A 23197-nucleotide genomic window follows, 5' to 3' on the forward strand; every position below is an offset into this window, starting at 1 on the left:
ACGTATAATAGTGAATTCGCCCCTTTTAAGGTATTAAAGATGAGTTTTATAGATTACAAAGCTCACCCAATCTACCTATCATCATTTCTAATTTGCGTTACAATCCCTCATAGAGTCATACAAACACAAAACACCCATCATAGGATCCACACAATAACCTAACAATACCCAATTAGATCTTTATTACATTAATTCCATGTTTCATCCATCCAAACTTCGTGTCTATAGGCCTAGACATGAAGTCTCCCATAAAAATTATAGTTATTACACATACCAAAGCTAAACCCATTAGAAATTAAACTATAACCTACCTTAACTAAAGATCTTAGAACAAAAAAGCCACATTTTTGTTGCTCTTTTATTTCTCTCATGCCTCTATTAGCCCAATCCTTTAGAAATCAAACAATTATAAGGGTAATTAATCAACTACTCCTAGAATAAATATTTTGGAAATTCAACCCACTAATTCTATCCTTATTCATGGTATAAACCATTACCTAAGGGTTGATAAACCATTAATTAGTTCTATTACACTCAATCCATCTCTATTAATGGAGTTTCAAAACTAAATATCCCAACTTTATTGAATTACAAGTTCTCAAACATTAAAATTCATATTTTAGAATAATAAATTCATGTTAGGAATCGTAAGTTAACAATCTAAAAGTAATTCTAGGTGATATTAACCCAATCCATAGGTTTTTTTTGCCCAAATCTCATAAACCTAGGGTTTTTACCCTTAATTCCATTATTAATCATTATTGTAATGATTTTAAGGTGTTATTGGATTAAAATATGAAGTAGATGACATGAGGACTTATCTCAATGAAGAATTTCACCCTAGACCTTGGCAAATCACCCCTCTAGAGATTTGGAATATTATTTTTTCCGTTAAAAGCCCCAAACCCAACAAAAATAAGCATTAGTATTTCCAAGAGTCAATGTAGAAACCCAAATCTCACTGGAATGACCTAATCTTGCTGCAACAGCCTTAACTTCTTAGCACAGGCATTCTTCAGTAAAATGGCCATTAGTTTTTACTCCAGAAAGAGATAAACAAATGGTTGGTGGCATTGGAAAGAAAACTCAGAGATATTTAATTTGGTGGTTATTGGAACCTAAAACTATTTATTTTCTTGGAGGAGTGCTTGTTTTAAACTGACCCTAGTTTAAACTTAGACTAAAACTGAATCAGATAGCGCACTTTGAACTAAAGTTTGTGATAGGGTTTTGTAGGACCTTAGTCCAGAACTAATGCACTTCGACACTAAGGAATTGATTCTAACACCTATGACAAGTGATATTCTTATACTTTTACCATAGATACTTTCATTAACAATGGAATAGGTCGTTACAGCTTTACCACATATATTTTTCATAATGATAGAAGGGGTCGTTAAGCCTTTTCTCAAATTTATGTGGATATACTACTAATCTTTCTAATTGTCATGAGATGCAAGGGACCAGTTTCATCCATGTACCATACTAGCATGGTATTCAACCCTTCGAATATAATAATATGTACTGGTGTAATACTCGACCCTTTGAACATAATAATGTATAAATATCAATCTATATCAACCAAAACATAACATAATGCACCAAATATGCGAGTATACACTTATGTAGACACATTTTATCATTTCATGCATAAAACCAATGTCCACCAACTCACCAAATCCGCACACACGTTTAACTCATGAATATGCATGAAAAATCCAAATCAAGTCTATAACTACAACTTAAACTAGAAATTACATTTAGTATCAATTGATTCTAACCTTATCTAAATCATACTCAACATTCATTAACCCTAGCATCAGCATTCTTAGACCCTCCTAACCACTAACTTTCTATGGTTCCATTCTAGTTAAGTTTCCAAAAAAAATTTTAAGATTTCACATTTAAATGATTTTCTTATCGATACATAAAAACAGCCAAAACACATAAAGTTAACAAAGAAATCATAACATATACCACATTCAATGAGTAATTTACGGATAATCCACATCAATGCTAAATAAGCTCTTTTTACAAAGGATTCTACCATATTTATCCATCCAAACACTATCTCTGCAGGCTAAAGTGTGATTTCTCCCATCAAATCTATATTAAAATTATGTTTGAACCATAGTCTACTACTCATAAACCATAATCTACCTCTATTCCAAGTTGCTGCTACAAGGTACATGAATTTACATTACTTGATCCCATTCTAGCAATTCTAACTTATACTTTACAGAAATATAATTGGGATGCTTTCTCCCAAGGCTTTGCCCCTCCGTTCTAGTAGATTTTATATTAGAAAATCTCATGACCCAATTTCTTGAGTCATGATGGCATCTATTTTAACCCACTAGTAGGTAAGACAAACCATAGTGCAAAATGTTTAGTAATAGGCTAATTGGTGAAAGGCATAAGAAATACCAAAAATATGTATACATTAGAATTATAAGCTGATAAATACAAGTGCAAGATACTGAATGATAGTAGATAAAAGAAAAGTATATGAAAGATCATCCCACGTCCTATTAAGGTCAATACAAGAGTTGCTAAATTCAAAAATAAGAGTGCTGAATAGTTTCAAATATACAGACAGTCTCGAGAGTAAAGACTGTACAAAAATAGTAGTAGGAGAAAGGATCAGCTCCAGCTCTAAAATCTCACCCTATCTCTAAATACCTAATGCAAGTTGGATAGAACATGAAGGGCGATGACTCATTCTCGGATCTATATCAGGAAAAAATGCAAAAGTGTAGCATGAGTAACAAAGAAACTGGTACTATATAGGCATCATTAGCTGACTGAGCTAAATAATAATAAAAGTATAATAAAATGTGAGAAAATAATGTAAAGCTATGGATAAAGATGATATCTAGAATACTACTCCAAATGTGAGAATAAGCAATAGACATGCATAATAAATAAATCAAAATAATTACAACTAATTATAACCTAATTAAAACCCCATAAGCCCAAAAGGTAAAAACAATGAGGGAAAACCAAACTGAGACCCCATAAGCCTAGCCTGGTGGATACAAACAACGAAGAGAGTACCAATAATCATAACTCCAAGTAAACAATAGTGAGACCATACATGAGATTCCCTTCAAATTGTGATGTCGGATTTGAATAATAATTAAAGAGCAATATTACCATAATAATGTCATAAATGCATCATAAATTGATGGACATAAACTAGAACTAGAGAATCACACCATCATATTAGAGTATCGCATATGAATCACAATTGTCAGGGTTAAACATGAACTAGTACGAAAGTACAAGGAAACAAGTATAGCCAAAGGTTGAAAGGGTGTCTAAATCATTCCAACGTTTTAATATTTTTTCAAGGGTGACGAAGAAGGCCTCTCATGTCTATAAGGGGATAATTTAGATATTTGACCTAAAAGAGGATGGATAAGGCCTGCTACTAATCCTAAAAGTTCACACTAATGCAAGTTCTAACCAAAACAAATCTAAGGATCCAATGTTCCACTACTAAACATTAAATAAGTCAAACCTACGCTCTAGATAACTATCTAAGACAAAGGAAGAAGAAGGATCCCAAACTCTACCAAAAATGGATCTTTAAGCGGTTTACAATCCAAAAGTCACTAAGCATGCAATCAAGCTGTAAAACCTTAACCATCAATAGAACATACTATACCAATATCAAAATAAAGATCAATCGATGATAAAAGTACGCCTAGACTACCTAGATGTCGTAAGCTAGAGAACGTCTACTAAACAAGAGCTTTTTTCTTTTGAGAAGCCTCTGCACATTGCCATGCTATCAGAAAGGTAATTTATGAATTAAAATGGGAATAATGATACTCATACAACATATAAATGCTATAAGACAAAAATCAAGCTAAAAATCACATGTGAGGCCCACTTATAGAATCATAACTTTGAAACTATCAAAATGTTCCTCTAAGCTCAAGGATTATTTATCCTAAAATAATAGGTGAAATCAGAGCACAGATAAGCACTAAATCAGGCCACAAATTAACTGGGGATTTAAAATTAAATAGGGGAATAAATAAAAAAATTAGATAGAATCTTAATGAAATATTAATGAGAAAATGACAAAAATAACATCTCCAACTCACCTAGAACATCCAATGACCAAACTCCACTCTCTACAAGTTCTTTGTCATATTTATGAAGTCAGGACTTATGAAAAATAGTTAAGAATAGGGTTCCACAACTTTAAATGTAGTAAAGAATCCTTAATTGCTAACGCGGGGACCCTATCATAATCATAATATTTGAACCAACCAACCTTTCACAAAGACAGTCGTCTTACCACGAACACGTATGAGAAAGCTTGATCAGTCAACCGACTTACTTTTTGCAAATGCGAGGCCAGATTGCAACCTTGTAGGCCAAATTTCCTTGACCTTTGGAAATGTGGACAAGCCTCATAAATGCAAAGGCCAAAACATGGTTGTACCAGTTAACTCTGCACTCACAAATATGGAATTTGTCCAAGTTTGATCGAACACTCAAGATTCATTTGAAATCCCATGAATGCAAATGAATGATGCTACCCTACCCGATTCATCCAAATTCTATTGAGCTTTAAAATTTTCATCTGGGGTCATTTTGATGAAATGTTGGTCCCATACCCAAGGTCATTTAACTAAATTCCACCTAATAGCTATGACAAGTCCAAAAGCCTTAAGTTCCAAATCAAGGGTGCGCCTAGCCTAAAGTTGATGTTCTAGAGCTAACAAAACTATTAGAATTGGAATTGAGACCATTTTTCTAATTTTATGTCCAGTACCTATTTCTTAATAATGGATGATCCAAAATAGAGAATTGGCTTTAAAAACTAAATAAACTTCCCGGTGACTAAACTACCAGTCCTAACAAGTCATAAATGGCCTAGGCAGATTTGGGAAAGCTTTAAGACAAAAATAGTGTAAAAATATAGATAATGACCTAAAGGGTCATTAGAATATCCACTACTAAAAGAATTTTTATCCTCTAAATTAAAATATCAATATGTACCTAAAGACTTGAATAGGTGGGGATAATTGGACTGTATCTCACTTTTGATCTCCCAAGTAGCTTCCTCGACTAGATATGTCCCCACTGAACCTTAACCACTGGAATGTCTCTTGAGTGCAATCATTTAACTATCCTATCTTGAAGAAGGACTGGCTCCACCAGAAGGTCATCCTTTTGTCTAATTGAACCTAGCCCCACCAAAGAAAATATAACTCATTCGGGATATAACATTGCCACATAGAGAAATAAAAGATTGGGTGGATAGCTAAAATATCTGAGGGCATGGATAACTCATAAGATACCTCTCCAACTATCTAAAGTATCTCAAATGGCCTATTATACCTTCGGCTAAGATTGTCCCTCTTCTCAAACTAATCACGCCGTTTATGGGCATTATTCAAAGGAAAACTTAATTAGCAACTCCAAACTTCAAAATACAAAGCCTATAGTTAGCATAAATCTTTTACCTACGCTAAGCTTCTTATAACCTACCCTGAATCACCCATACCCTATCTGAAGACTCACGAAGAAAGTTGGTATTGCATGGAGTAGCCTTAAAAGTATCAAAACTGCCTATTAGAGATCAATAACACCTACCATTCAATGCCTCAAATGGTTACTATTATTATTATTATAAGAAAACTCTATTAAGGCTTAGTGCTGGTTCTACTTACTCCCAAAGTACATCACACACGCATAAAATATATCCTCTAAAACCTTAATAGTTTACTCTGATGGACAATTAGTTTGGGAGTGGATTGCGGTGCTAAGATCAACCGTTGTACCAAACTCCTCCTAAAATGTCCTCTAGAAGCTAAAACTAAACATCGAGCATCTATCTAAAATAATAAACATGGGTACTCTATGGAGGTGAACTATCTCTTGAGCATATAAATAGGCTAACATCTTGGCACTGAAGAATATTTAAATAGAGATAAAATAAGATAATTTGGTAAAACAATCTAAAGTGACCCAAATACTGTCAAAACCATAGAAGGTACGAGGCAAACCACTCACGAAGTCCATAGTAATCCGCTTAAACTTTCACTCAGGAATGGATAGTCTCTGAAGCAAGACACTAGGTCTATGATGCTCAGCCTTAACCTGCTGACAACATAAATAATGAGCTACCAAGTTTTCCACATCCTTTTTATACTACTCAACTATTAATAATGCCTCAAATATCTCTGCATCATAGCTATTCTAGGGTAAATGAAGTATCTTGAGATATGAGACTCCCGTAATATCATGTGAATTAGATCTCTAACTTTTATTACATAAATACGACATCTAAGAGTACCCTCAGAATCTAAGGTATCCCGACTAAGCACACCTCTTAGCACCTAATCATAAATGCTATAAGGTGCACTATCCTTAAACTGTCAATCCCAAATTTGCTCAATCAAAGTAGACCTAGCCTCAACATTAGTAAGAATTCTTCTGCCATCTGAAATATCATTTCACATGGTTAAGTTGGCCATGGATTGAACGTTCAAATACAATAGTTGCTTCAAAATTGAAATAAAGGTAAAGCTACTCATACTCACTGCTTTTTAGCTCAAGGCATTTATTACCATATTTGTCTTTCCTGGATAATATAAAAAAGAGACATCATCGTCCTTTAGCAACTTAATCCTCCAGTACTATCTCAAATTATAATTCCACTGGGTCATAATGTACTAAACACTATGATAGTCAATATTAGATCTTGAAATGAACACCATGCAGGTAATGCCTCTAAATCTTAAGTGCAAAAACTACCACCACTAACTCCAAACCATGAGTGGCATAGTTGAGCTCGAGCACCTTTAGATACCTTGATACATAAGCAATAATTTAGCATATTACATTAAAATACAACCCAAACCAACACCAAAAGTATCACAATAAACTGAAACCCCTCGCCCTTAACTAAAAGAGTCAAAATAGGACCGAAAGTGGGAAAGTCCTTGAGCTTCTAAATGCTCGACTCAAATTTATCAAACCACTGAAAAGGAACCTCTTTTTGAGTTAATCTGGCAATAGGTGATGCAATAGTAGCAAATCTCTTAATAAACCACCTATAGTAGCCTGCCAACCCAATAAAACTAAAAATGTCAATCGAAGACATAGGTATGTTCCAATCATGATTATCCTTAATCTTTTTTAGATCTACTGTAATCCCATCCTTAGATACCATGTTTCCTAGAAATGTCACTGACTACAACAAAAACTCATACTTTGATAATTTAGAGAGAAAAAAACTTATGCTCTTACAAAGTCTATAGCACAATCCTCAAATGTTGCTCGTGTTTCTCTTTGTTCCTCAAATATACAAGGATTTCATCAATGAAAACAATCACAAAAAATTCCAACTATGTCCTAGAAACATATTTCATCAAGTCCATGAAACTGATGGGGCATGGTCAACCTAAAAAACATCACCAAGAACTCACATTGGCCATAGTGATTCTTAAAGGTTGTCTTAGTGATGTCCTCTATCCGAATCCTAAATTGATGGTAACTGGATCTCAAGTCAATCTTATAGAAACCATACACATACTGAAGCTATTCAAATAGATCATCAATCTAATACATATGATACCTAATCTTCACTGTCACCTAATTCAGTTTCTTGTAGTTGATATACTTATGTATAGAACTATATTTTTTCTTTACAAAAAAAATAGGAGCATCCCAAGGCAATACATTTAGCCTAATAAAACCCTTAAATAGAAGGTCCTAAAGTTGAAAATTTAGTCTTTAAAGTTCAGTAAAATTCATATCATAAGGAGCCATGAAAATAGGTTGGGTGCCCGACTCAAGATTAATAGCGAACTCAATATCATGCTAGGAAATAAGACCAGGTAGGTCGATAGGGAAAGCATAAAAAAACTCATGAATGATAGGGATAGAATCAAGGGTATGCCAGACATGGATAAGGTAGGTCTTGGCAAAACAATCCAAGACCATAAATATAGGGATAACTATTGCATGCCTAAAATTAGATCAAAGTCCATAATTTCTAGCATAATAAGGACAGTCTGAGTATCAAACTCTCAAATAGTCATAACACATAATATAAACCCAATACACAACTAAAGAATCACCCATGGGAGTATATACACATAACGGAAAAAATAAAAGTTCCTAAGACAACTCTAATCACAGTGAATAGTAAGCAGAAATATATGAATAAGTTGATACAAAATCAAATAAAGCAATAGCTAACTGACGATATACTAAAAACATAGCTATAATAATAGAATCCAAAGACTCTGCCTCTTACCTACCAGGTACAATATACGACCGATCCCATCCATCTCTGGATTGGGTACCTAATTGACCACCTATTATGCCTACCTTAGTACCTTCTCTAAAACCCTGAGGACTATTCCTATGACCCTGATCACTACTTTTAGATATAGGTGTCACTAATCTAATCGATTAAACACTCTATATTGTAGGTTGAATCATCCCACGTCGAGGACACTCCTTAGAGAAATGACCAACAACCCTAAACTTATAACAATGACATAGCACTTAGCTCTACCCAAAAGATTTTCCTGACCCAAAAGAGCCACCTCAACCTGAAGACCTTGACTACACACCTATTAAAAAATAACCACTACCCTTGCTACAATAGTCACTATAATTAGACTAACCTCCATCTATGATCTAAAGCGCTACATAAATAGGCCCAATAAATTAACCCTAGTGCTAATAAGAATAATGCAAAAGGCACCTATCCTGAGGACCTCTACCTCAGAACTATGAGCACTGTGGTTCACACTGAAGCTAACATACTAATATTTCCTCTTATTGTCGTCCTCTTGGGGCTTGTGATACATCTCCTCCATAGTATGCTCATAATAAAAAATATCTATAAAGGACCTACCAATGGAAACTAAACTCTAATTAGCCATACAAAAAGAAGGTCTTCACGCTATCAAAAAGCACTAAAGTTTCTCATACTCAATAGATAAGACCATAGTAAAATGTCTGAAAACTCATGGAATCTAACCTCACATACCACAACTATCATATAACCCTACTTTAGACTAGTACACTAATTTATTATATTTTCTTAAAGGCTATGAGGCATATACTTATCCAAGAAAGCCTTAGAGAATGGATTCCATGCCAAAGAGGAAGGTCCAACTGGTTTGGAATTAATATAAAATCTTCACTAATGTCTAGCTTCCAAGTCCTATTGAAAAGTAGTGTTGTCTACTCCATGCGCCTCAACCAAGCCTAAATTATAGAGTCTCTCCTCAAAACTAGTTAGAAACTTAATACAGCCTCTCCTGAGGCCCTTGTAAATATAGGATGAGTCAATCTCAAAAGCCGACCCAACATCTTCTTATTATTAATGATTATACCAAGCTGAGAAATAGCTGATTGTTAAACTATCAGTGCTTGAGGGATCTTAAATCTAGGAGCCACAATTGTTAGTTATGCTATTAAATCATTTCCACTCTAGTCTATTGAATGAGCACCATCAAATGATGCACCGCCTTCTAATCCCAGCAACTAAAGCAAGGAAACTATAAGCACTAAAGAGAAAATAAAGCTCAGTAAGATCTGACCTACCCTTGGCCCACTAATAGCTGAGGTAGCAGAACCTCTAGAGTTATTTATGGATTAGGAGATGACAGGGTTTGTTGAAAGATGCCTATATGGAACCCTAGTTGGGGCTGTAGCTCTAGCATGGCCTCGATCTCTAGTAGGTGCCTTGGCTATAGACTCGGGTCCTCATATTTGATCATCATCGCTCAGATACTAACCATTTAGGAAAGAATATAGGAATGAGATATGTATAAACCAACATATACTCGATTCAAAGAAATGAATAAAAAAGATGTGGTATTCCTAAGAATCCCCTTTTACCTCTTAAAGATAAGATGAAGATTTCATTGCATTGATCCACAAGACTTTACTAGATACTTGCTCTTGTACCAATAATACTAGTGAACCTAGGCTCTGATATCAATTTCTCATAATCTAATTTCTCAAGTCATAATGGTACCTACTTTAGCCCACTAGTAGGTGAGCCAAATTATAGCCCAAAATGTTAAGTAATGGGCTAATTTGTAAAAGGTATATAAAATACTAAAAATAAATATATAATAAAATTATAAGAATATAAATATAATTGCAAGATACTGAATGATTGCAGAGAAAAGGAAAGTATACAAAAAAAATCTTATGACCTATTAAGATTAGTACAAGAGCCACGAAATCCAAAAATAAGAGTACTGAATAGTATCAAATATACAAGTAGTCTAAAAAGTCAAGACTATGAAAAAAATAGTAGAAGCAAGAAGGATCATCTCTGTCTCTAAAAGCTCAGCCTATCTCTGTATCCCTGAAACAAGCTGGATAGAATATTAGTGGTGGTGACTCGTACTCGAATCTACATTAGAAAAAGATGCCAAAGTATAGTATGAGTACCAAAGAAATGGGTACTCATTATTCATCATCAACCGAGTGAGATAAATCATAGTTAAAGTATAATAAAATGCCATAAAGTAATATAAAGTCATGTATAAAGATGATATTTAGATTTCTAATCCAAATTTAGGAATAAGTGATAATTAAGCAAAATAAATAAATCAAAATAAATACCATCTAACTATAATATAACCGGAAACTCGTAGGTACAAAAAATGTAAACAATGAGAGAGAACCCAATATAACCCCCATAAGTTGAGTGGATTCTATCAAGGAAAAAAGTAGCAATAATCTTAACTCTAAGTAAACAATAGTGGGACCATACCTGATACTCTCATAAAATCACAAAACAAACTTAAACTAGAACTAAAGAGAGATATTATTATAATACTGTCATAAATGGATTATAATTTGCCAGACTTAAACTAGAACTAGGTCAACACACCATCATATTAGAGTATCACATATGAATCATAATTGTTGGACTTGAATGGGACCTAGTAAGCAAGTACAAGGTAACAAGTATATCTAAAAGTCGATAAGGTATCTAAATCATTCTAATGTTCAAGAAATTTTTCTTAGTTAATGAAGAAGGCCTTCTATATCTAAAAGGGGATAATTTAGATATATGACGGAAAAAAGGACTAACAGGGCCCACTACTGTTGTGACATGGTTTCATGGTACTTTATACGCTTAAAACCAAGAAATATGGAATTAGTTCGATTTATTTTGGGGTATATGATATATTTTTTAGTTGATTGTGTAGGAAACTAGGTTTTGGGAGCTAATACAAAAAAAGCTGAAAGTTAAAAAAGTGTAACCTGTGTTGGTACCTACTAGGAATAGGTACCACCTAATGGGCTTAGGTGGTAGTGTAGGTGATAGACATTAAAGATTAGAGAGGTGCAAATTTTTGTCTGCCACCTATATCTTGGCACCTACTGACTGTAGGTGCCACCTACAGCCCGTAAGTGGCATTGTAGGTGGCCACCAACTCAAGTGTTTCTCTTTTGTTTAGGATTTGATTTTTAGGGTTTCCATTTAATCTATAAATATCCTTTTGACATTTTTGTATGAGATATGACCTTATATGCCCTTTGAGGGCAAGTTTATGCACTCATACTATTCACTAATATATATTTTGATTTCAAGATTGACTTTTGGTGTTAGATCCTTGTGTTCATAGTTTTTAGTTTATTTATTGATGTGAGACTTTAGGTCTTTCTCTTCTATCATTGTGAGATTGATTCCATGCTTTCTTTAATGAATTCCATGGATTGTTTTGCAACTGTGAGAGGCTAAAACCTTTAGATAGGGTTGTGGGAACCCTGGCAGAATAATAGAGTACAGAAAGTGTAAAGTCATTCTTGATCAATATTCTTGCATGTATTGTGTTTTTCTTTTCTTTAATTGCTTTCTTAATGGTTGCAAACTTTAAGAACTTACATGTATACACTAATTACTTCAAAAGTGAGGTAGAGATCAGGAAAATAAGATCATAATAGTAATTTAAGATTTAGTACCCCATCTTATTATTTTTTCTTCTTATCTAATTAACTTGACACTCAAAAAGTAATAGTTAATCTGGGATCAAGAATAAGGATTAGTAAGGTGATACTCTGAGATTCAAAAGGTAAAGAGTAAAATTCACTAAAGGCATTCACAAAATAGTTAGTGATACATAACTTATCAGATTCTGCATGCAAGATATTGGGTTGGTTCAACAGAGCATGATAAATGTACAAAGTTAGTAAGCGTGGGGAATACAATCCTAGTGTCCATTTAAGGTTATTTACAATCATAATTGTTCAATTATTATTACTTTTATTGACTACAATAAACCCCTACCCCCAATTTACTTTTTTGCACTGCTTGATGATTTGAATAAGTTCAATAGATATTTCTGGCCTAGTACCTGTAGGTTCGACCCCAACCTAGTTGTATTACTATATTTTGACATTGATCGCTTTATACTTCTTATAGATATAGTTTTGGGAGACATCAAATTTTATCATCGTTGTTAGGGAACACGATTACAGATTTGTTGATTACAGTATTTGAAGTTTTTTGGTTTTATTTTTTATATTTTTCTACTCTTCTTGATATTTCATCTTTACAAGGAAAAGTGTTGAGTGATGAGGACATTTATTTTATTAATCCCTATTCTTTTGATATAGTGCATTATTGTATAAGTGTGATATATATTGTGGGAGCACAATGAGAGCATGCTAGAAATATTGACACTCACTGCAAAAGAAAAACATGAGTTCAGTTAGAAGGTTTATAGGTTTGGTTTGGATATTCACAACTTAAAATGAGACTTGAATGCAAAGGTTGATGTGTGTAACATCCAACAATTTAGAAAAAAGTTGTGTGAGGCTTAAATAATTCTTATAAGCCAAATTGAGGAGCGAAAATTGAAGGATTGAACACTTGATCAACCTTTTATGGTCCTTTTTGCTATTCATAAGAGTACCCTAGAGTTATGTGAGGATGTAAATAAAAATATAATTCATGATTTGGGATGTGTTAGACCTCATTCTAAGAATTTTTCCATATTATGTTTGGAGAGTAAGATATTAATCGAGCCATCTGAGCCTATGGAAGAGTGTAAAAAGGAGGAAAATTATTTCTATATTCTTGAATTTGTTATGTAAAAATAAAAAATACTATGCTCCTCACTTAAAGGAAAAGAATTGTAACACCGGCCACATCTATTGCTTGGATCCTTCATTTCTATACCACTACCCTTTGAGCATAGTAGAGAATCAAAAAAATAATTAGGGGTGAAATTCATAAGTTCAAAGTAGAAAGAAAAATTAGTGGCAAACCCTTAAGTTACCTTGATAAAGTCTGAGTAATCAAGGCACCCATGTTATTCTATGATGTTAAATTAGACATTGCATGGGAGTCAACCCATGGGATTATTGGTGAATTTTGATTGACCAACACAACCACACCACGATGTTAAATAAAGCACTTTTTGGGAGGCAACCCATTATGTTAGTGTTATTGACGTCGGATCTATGCACCCATGGTGCCGCAGGTATGTTTATAACTCTCTTATTTGTAGCGGTCTAATGCATTGGGGACAATGCATGTTTATAATTTGAGGGTGGGGCAACTTGAGGGTCTAGATGTCCTCTTGGGGTTTTTATTGTCGTGTATCCTTTCTCCAGAGTTTGTTCTTAGTAGAGCTGATATGTCTAGAACATATTGTATTTTGTTTTGTATTGTGTTGTTCTAGTTTATCTAGGTGAAAAATGAGTACCTAAGGAAGTTGATGTGTTTTTTCGTTTGTGCTTAAAGTAGTTTTGAGAGAAAGGATACCCCTTCAAAAAAAAATTTGAACTGTGTGATATGTATATTTATGTGACCATTATGGATCTTGTTACGCCATTAGGATTAAGGACATAATAATCACACCTAACATTTTAATGAATCAGATAGGTAGTAGTTTGTGATGCAACCCTGTGCAATATGTGTGTGAGGTTCTTTGTTCCCATTGCATGCTGAATCAAGAATTTGCTCGATTAGTCTTTCCTATGTTTTAGGATAGTCGGTTAAGAAAGTATCATAAGCTATTGTTGAAATTAGTCCAATTTTAGCCTAAATAATTTTTTAAATAGGAATAAGTATCTCTTTATCTCAATTTTGAGCCTATATAAACCAATTTTATTGTTACACCTTTCACCATCCCATTTTAGTTACAATGAACCTATTTTGTCCCTGGTCCTCTTTGGGCATTAAGCACTTTAATTCAGGTAAATCACCTAAGTTGAGGGTGTCTATTATAGGGGTGTGTGATCAATTGTGGGTATGAAGAAGGGCAGAAATAGGAGAAAAGAGAGTAGGATTGGTTATGGTAAAATGAAAAAAAAAGCAAAAAGAAAAAACAAAAACAAAAACAATCAAAGAAACTACATCCAACTTGAATGAGCAATAAAAAGAAAAAAGGAGAAATAAGGACAAAATACAAAAAAAGTGGACCCCAAACATAAATGTATGCCAAGGAGGCTTAGTCACTAAATTTCTATATGTACCATACCAGCTCCCAAGCCTACATTACAATCCGAGTCCTATAGTGATCCTAACCCAACTTTCTGAAAGCTAAGGTAAATAAAATAAGGGCAAGCCTATGGTATTTGATGCACATTATTGGACCTTCTTTGTGAGTGTGAGTGTCTCGTGATTGTCCCTGTATTATATTGTAAAGTAAGTGGGACTTCTTTTTTTATGAGAGCGTATGCATTTTATTGCTAAATGCTTATCAATTCGGATAGTGTAACTTGTACATATGCATGATTGTTTATTGCTAATGTAATACCATAACTTGATATCTTTGTGTCACATTATTGTGTTACTAGATCCACACAGTTGGTTTTGAAGTATTAAAATTGGAGGGGGTATGGTGTTTTGAGCTACATTTGATGATAGATTGCCATAGGTATCTTAGGTTTCTCTTGGTTAAGCAACGTTATGTGTTTTATTATGTTTTTGTTTCCTGAGGACATGCAAACATTCTAAGTTGAGGGTATTAATGGTCCATGGTTTCATGGAACCTTTTATGCTTAAAACCACGAAATATGCAAGTACTTAGGCGTATTTTGGGGGATATGATGCATTTTTGAGTTGATTTTGTAGGAAACTAGGTTTTGGGAGCTAACTGAAAGAAAAATAAGCTGAAATTTGAAAACATGTAACCTACATTGACACCTACTAGACATAGGTGCCACATACTGGATGTAGTTGGCAGTGTAGTTGATAGAAATTGAAAATTAGAGAGGGCAAATTTTGTTCTGCCATATACGGCCTGGTGCCTACTAGCCGTAGGTGCCACCTATGACCCGTAAGTGGCATCATAGGTGGCCACCAGCTCAAGTTTTCCTCTTTTGTTTAGGATTTGATTTGTAGGATTTCCATGTAATCTATAAATACCTTTTTGACATTTTTGTATGATAAATGCCCTTATATTCCCTTCTAGGGCACGTTTACGCACTTATACTATTCATAAATATATATTTTGATTTCAAGATTGACTTTTGGTCTTGGGATCCATGTGTTCTTGGTTTTTGGTTGATTTGTTGACGTGAGACTCTGGGTTTTCCTCTTATTATATTGTGAGATTGATTCTACTCTTTCTTTATTGAATTCAACATATTGTTTTGCAACTATAAGAGGCTTAAACAATTAGCTAGGGTTGGCAGAACCCTTGCAAAATAACAAAGTAGAGGGAGTGCGAAGTCGTTCTTGATCAATATTCTTTCATGTATTGTGGTTTCTTTGCTTTAATTGCTTTCTTAAAAGTTGCAAACGTTAAGGACCCATATGTATTACTACTTTAAAAGAGAGGTAGATATTAGGAAAAGAAGATCATGACAGTATTTTGAGATTCATTACCCCATCTCATCATTCCACCATCTCATCTAATTAACTTAACACTTAAAAGGTAATAGTTAATCAGGATCTAGGATAAGGGTTTGTAAGGTGACACTCTAAGAGTCAAAAGGTAAAGAGTGATATTCATTAAAGGGATTCACAAAACGGTTAGTGATCCCAAACTTATTAGATTCTGCATGCAAGATATTGAGTTAGTTCAATAGAGCATGATAAACCACAGAGTTAAAAAGCCAGAGGGAATACAGTACTAATGTTCATTTTAGATTGTCTACCACCAAAAGCATTCAATTTTCGTTACTTTCATTGATTAAAACAAATCCCCCCATTTACTTTTCTGCACTGTCCAATGATTTCAATAAGTTTGTGAGATATTTCTGGCCTATTCCCTATGGGTTCGACTGCAACCTAGTTGGGTTACTATATTTTGACATCAACCATTTTATACTTCTTGGAGGTGTAGTTCTAGGCAACATCAGCTACTAATCCCAAGAGTTGATACTAAGGCAAGTTTCTACCCAAAACTAGTCTAAGGCTCCATGTAATAAGCTGATTTTTTATGAATTACATGAATTTATTCATTTTCATGATTTGACCATTTTACCCTTCACATAATTATTTTGTAGTATTTCTAGGGTATGGGGATAATTGGCATGTTTTTAATGCATTTTGATATGATTTGTGTGAGATTGGTTTTTGGTGGTTATAAAGTCTTTATACTTGACTTTGATCAACATTTATTGATTTGTGCATCAGATGGAAAAACAAAATATGCCAGCAGATTCAGAACATCAATTTTAGGTTAGTAACATTATCAGTATGGTTTTATCCTTTTATATCTTATTTAGACCTTCGATTTAGAAATTTGTAAAATTGGCTTTTGGGGGTTAACTTTGTGAAAATGACGTATTTCGAAAATTTGATATCTCTATTGAGTCTAGAGAGTCGACTTTAGTATAGTATCATAGTTCATTTGCACTCTTGGGATTTTAGATGAATCTCGAGGGTTGTAGAGACTTGGAATGCTCTAAGTCTCCAGCTGGTGCGCAACTTAGCTGGTGCACCACTTAAGCGACACTTTGGTCACTTAAGTGACTTGACTTTACAGTGAATGTGTCGCTTAAGAGACACCAGGCTCGTATAAGCGCTTGTCACTTATGCGACACTCGTGTGCCAGGCGGGCATCACATAAACGACACCTAGTCACTTAACTGATGACTTCTTAAGCAACCGAATGGTCGCTTAGTTGATACCTAGGGAACATAAAATCCTTTTATCATAATTTTCACCATTTTTTAGACTTGGAGCTTGGGGTTTTGAGGTTTTTGGGCGATTCTTCCATTTTAATCTTGGGTAAGCTCTTAATCCTTATTTCAATTACTTTTCTTTTATTTTTATCATTTAAATCTTGTTAAAACTTAGATCTAAAGGTTAAATTGAGAGATTTTGGCCCAGAAGGGCTAAATTGGTAATTCTTTGATTTAAACCCCAATTTCAACTCGTTTTCACTTGGTTTTTCTTTTATAAGTCCTTTAATCTTGAAAAATACATTTTTGGACAAAAATTCTAGTTTTATGCTTTTTGTTTGAAAATCTATTTCGAGGGTCCGTTTTGACCCCGACCAGAAATATGGGCATTGTCAGCTTCCTTTTAATGCATAAACTCTATATTTATGTATTTTAGTTGATTCTGGATCTGTTCGTGAGGAGAAAGCTCCGTGTTGATGGATTTTTGGGATGCTTTTTTGCATTCGAGGTAAGCTATGTCTTAATTTTCTTTAGGTAGGACTAGATAATTAATATCACCCTCTAGAGCGAAGCTGAACCACACAATTATGATCATAGTGGTAATATAATCAAGATACAAAAGCATATCCCGAAACCTGGTGGCACAAAGAACCAACTAATACAAGTCAAAGTCAAAATATACATAGAATACCCAGAAAGTAACAAATCAGTCTCTAAACACAAATAAGACATTGTCTAGATAAGAAAAGCCAGTAATCAACTCCTGATGCATAGGTCAACCGCTACCTCAAGGACTCCAAATGCCACCTAAATCAGCTATCCATGTGGCACACTTGCTCGTGGATTTTCACCGAAAGGGCACTGTAGGGATGAGTATTGTCCACTTGTACTCAGTAGGTATCATAGGTTGATTGAGTAAAGTAGAATATAAAGCAGGTAAACACAGAATATGGGCACATCACCTGCAATCCAAAAATGTCCCAAATGATAGCCCACACTTTCTCCACTAATAGTTCTACCATATACACATATAACAAAAATAGGTAGGGGAAAGAAGAACACATATACACATACTTTGAAACCAAGTACAAGGAGATAGAACAAATAGACAGATATCAACTCACAAACAGAAATACAATTACATACTGAGCATGATATTTGGAATGAAGTGAAGTTGATAATTATTATGTTGATGCCTGAGGTCATCGCACAACCTTCATATATACATACCAAGCTCAGCCACGGATGTAGGACCCATGAGAGATTCATCAACCCACACATACTAAACACCGCTATAGACATAGGATTCATGGGGTTTCCTCAAAATGTATACAACTAACATCCAATACCAATATCCATATCGCCTCACCAGCACATACATCTGTAGAGGGTTTTTAAAGATATCACATTTTCTCTCAGAAAAAGCTAGTGTTTCTAGTATTTCCATAGTGGTACCAACTTTCCATGAATGAATATGGTATGAGGATGTAATTCTCACAATCAACCAAATTGAGAATATCCATTATCCAACCAATATACCAGCCATGTAAGCCAAAAATCCACTCAAATAAACTAACCATCCATGATCCAAATTAATCCAGAATAACCATCAAGTAAAATATGCAAGAAAAGGGCATTGATACCATATAAGTAAAAAAAACCTAGTTTTTTTCCCATAAAAAGAGTGTAACCAAACAATAACATATCAATACCAGGCGAACAACATCATATAAGACCCGACACGATCATACCTAACAAATAATGTCATAAAACCACCAAATATTATCCATATTGGCCCTTATGTAGGCACATAAATCACCTAACACAGTTTTTACTAATATAACCCCATGACCATAGCATGCTTTTACATTATTATTAACTACCCAACCCAGTCTGAAGAAAGGTAAGCCATAACCTACCTTAAATGCCAAAAATCGACCCAAAAAGCCTTAAATCTGAAGCTTTCACCTTATATATGGACCCAAAATAAACTAAAGAAAACAAATATACAATCCACGCATCAAAAAATCCAATGATACCCATATTTGTCACTCTCAAGTCAGGTCAAAATAGATCCCCAAAATGGATTTTACAAAAAAAAGGGTAAAATTAGAATTTTAGTCTAAAAACATCTTCCCCAAGATTAAAGGAACTCATAGGAGAAAACCCAGGTGAAAATGAAGTGAAATTGGGTTATGAATCAAAGAAATAATGATTTGAGTCTTCTAGACCAAAATCTCCAAATTTCACCTTTAAATTTGCATTTTAACAGATTTGAACGATAAAATCAAAGAAAAGTAGTTGAAATAGTTATTTTGGAGCTTACCCAATGACCTAGGCATCGCTTAATAGATCACCGAGTCACTTTAGCGACCAGGTGTTGCTTACGTTTTCACTTGTTAGTAGGTGTCGCTTAAGTAATCGTATTGTCACTTAAGCAATGGTCACATATGCGACACAATAGTTGCATAAGAGATATCTTAGCTGCTCAACTAGGTCTCTTAAGAGACCAAAATATCGCTTAAGCTGGTGCACCAGCTGGATACTTGACGATACCAAGTCTCCGAGGATCCGTCAAAATTCACCAAAATCCTGAGAATTCAAACGAACTATGCTACCCTAGAAAATTTGATGCTCTGGACTCAATGGGGATATCAGATTTTCAAAAAGACATCATTTTCACAAAGTTGACCCCTAAAACCTAGTTTTATAACTTTTCAAACAGAGGGTCAAAATGAGATATAAAATTTGTAAAACCACACCAATCATGTTACCAAAATAAAATCAATGTTTTGGATCTATTGGGGTAGTCTATTTCGCCATCTGACACACAGATTTGTAAATTCTGAGAAAAGTTATCTATAAGGCTTTTCAAGTTACTAACAACCACAAACATGGAAAAGTCACATCAAAATGCATTGGTAACCTTACCAATCATCCCCACACTCTAAAAATACCACAATGCAAGTACGAGGAGCGGTAAAATCGTTAAATCATACAGAAATAAATACTTCACAAAAATCACCACCAAAAGTCAGGTCATTAAATCATCCACCACTAAAACTAAAGTTCATCCTTGAACTAAAGGCAAGGAAAAATACCTGAATCCACAAAAACCTGGGGATAACTACTACGCATATCAGATTCGACTTACTAAGTAGCCTTATATATAGGTCGATATCTCCACTGGACCTTAACCATTGGAATACTCTAGAACACAACCGTCTAACATCCCTGGCTAATATTGAGACTGACTCCTCAATAAAAGATATTCGCTCGTCTAAATGGATTGAATCCCAACAAATGACATGAGACTCTTTTAGAATATAATACCGAATCATGAAAACATAAAAAATTGGATGAACAACTGATAAATCTGGAGGTAATGCTAACTTATAAGCCATATCCGCAATAGTCCAATGGATCTCAAAAGGTCCAATATACCTAGGGATAACATTTTTCCTCTTCCAAACCTCATCACACCCTTCATAGGTGATACACGAAGGAAGTTATGATCACCAAGAATGAATCTCAAGGCACAAAGTCAACAATCCGGAATGCACTTCTTCCTACTCTAAGCCATTGGAAGTCTATCTTGAATGACCTGAACCCTATCTAAGGAATCACAAAGCAAATCTTACCTCGAGGTCTAATCTCTTAAAAATTTACCTAACCAACTAGAGAGTGACAATGCCTACCATACAAAGACTTGAAATGATCTATCTTGCTACTGGAATGGTAACTATTATTATATGCAAACTCTGCCAAAACTAGATATTTCTTCCACTGACCATAGAAGTCTATTACATAAGCGTGAAGTGTATCCTCCAAAATCTAAATAGTATGATACGACAAACCATCAGTTTGGGGGTGAAAAGCTATACTAAGATCAACCCGATTACCCAAATTATCCTGTAAAGTCTTTCAAAAGTAAGATGTGAATATTGAACCTTAATCCGAGATAATAGACACTGGCACACCATGAAGATGCAATATGTTAAGAATGTAGATGTGGGCCAACCTCTCAGCACTAAAAGAACTTGAATCATAATAAAATAAGAAGATTTATTCAACTGATCCACAATGACCAAACACCATCAGAACCATAAGAAGTACGAGGAAACCCAATCACGAAGTCTATAGTGATCTATTCCTATTTCCTCTCAGGAATGGGTAATCTCTAAAGCAAACCAGCAGGCCTCAAATACTCAGTGTTCACTTTCTTGAAACATAGACAACAACCTATAAAATCTACTACATTCTTCCTCATACCACCCCACTAGTAATGTTGTCTCAAATCACCATACGCCTTAGTCACTCCCAAATGGATGGAATATATAGAACAATGAGCCTCATCAGAAATTGATCTAATCCAATCACTCACTCTCATCATAAAAACTCGGTAACCAATCCTCAAAACATCATCTGGATCAAGTGAGGCTTCCTTAGCCCAATACTCAATACTTTATCCTGAATCTGTAATGCCCCAGTCTGTACCCTGGACGCTACACGGTGCTAGAAATCCCGAAGGACCACTAGCTAACCTATGACTGGTACTTGCTGTGAGCACTAAATAATAGTAATACTGTAGTAACAATATAACAGAGATAAATGCGGAAAAATTCCAAAGGTTCAAATCTAAAATCAATACTATATACTGGAATCATAACACTAAATATAAATATCTAAAAATACTCTAGTCTAGAAAGCCTCTAAATTGTTTGGAAACATGGAGTTGATGGGACAAACCCATAACTAATTTTGACTACTGAACTACTAATAAACTAAAATACTAAACTGCTAACTATGTCCTCGAACTATGAGGACTCACCATAAAGTCTACCACTAATAGATTGGGCTTCTAAGTACGATCAGTAGCCCGTGCGTCTAAACATATGATACAAGACATCATAGTGAAAAAGAAAATATGCATCAGTACTATGAATATAATGGTATGCTAAGTGAGGTATGCTGTAATGCATGGGTTTGTATGCATGAATAATACTAACAAGATAAAATAAAAATATCTGAATAAGTGTACATACTTGAATACATAAACTGTAACTAAGAACATGATAACACTGAGTACTGAGTTCTGAATACTGATTAGCTAAGATCTGAGCTTTCTGATACTGTACTACTAATAACTGAGTGACTGTATCTAACAGTCCTAATTCTATGAAACTATGCTGAGTTCAATACTGAGCTGAGTGATTGTGTTTGACAGTTCTGAATCTATAGAACCGAACTAATTTCCATATTGAGACTGAATCTAAAACTGAGACTGTAGGAGGTAGTCATCTAACTGACATGTCCCTTTTTTTTTAATAGAGTTGGGGTCCAAGCCTGTAACCCCAGTTGGAAGGGTGTCAGTACCATGCCATCAACTGGCAGGTACTCTAATGAGAGTGGTGGAACTATTAAATGACAGGTTAAAACACATCATCAACCCTCAACTAGTAGGTTTGATATCTTAACCTACGCTGGCTACGTAGTTCTGCAATGCAAGGATCGATTCTAAGAGTCACACCCTTTACTGGAAGGTCAGGCCATATCCTTGGGTTCACTCGGTGTTGAATCCTACTCCCAACTGAATAGACACTGAACTAATTTCCTAGCTCATACTAGGATCTACTTAGCTGCTACTGATTGTACTATTTAACTAAACTGTACTGAGTTTACTAAGTTTACATTGACTGATGGATTATTACTGAATTTTGCTAATTGACTGAGTTTACTGTGGACTGAACTAAATACTGAATGGGACTCGATTGATACTGAGTTTATTCATTTTTTTTAAGTTCTGTAACTGACTAAGAGTACTACTAATCATGACATAACCAAGACTATTCTTAAACTGACACTAGCTCTAGGTATACAACTAAATTGTCGACTATTAAATACCCTCAGGACTTGATTGCATGAATAATAATAATACATGATAATTCTTGGAAACATAATAATAGTCAACTGCACACAATGCAATTAATGAGGCATTTCATCAAGCACATGAAAATATTGAACTTGTACATGTATAGGGATGCATACTATCACATCATAAGTACACTAAACAATTAACATAGGCATTCCAACAAACACA

The sequence above is a fragment of the Capsicum annuum genome, chromosome 8 (genome assembly GCF_002878395.1).
Source record: "Capsicum annuum cultivar UCD-10X-F1 chromosome 8, UCD10Xv1.1, whole genome shotgun sequence".
NCBI classification, from domain to species: domain Eukaryota; kingdom Viridiplantae; phylum Streptophyta; class Magnoliopsida; order Solanales; family Solanaceae; genus Capsicum; species Capsicum annuum.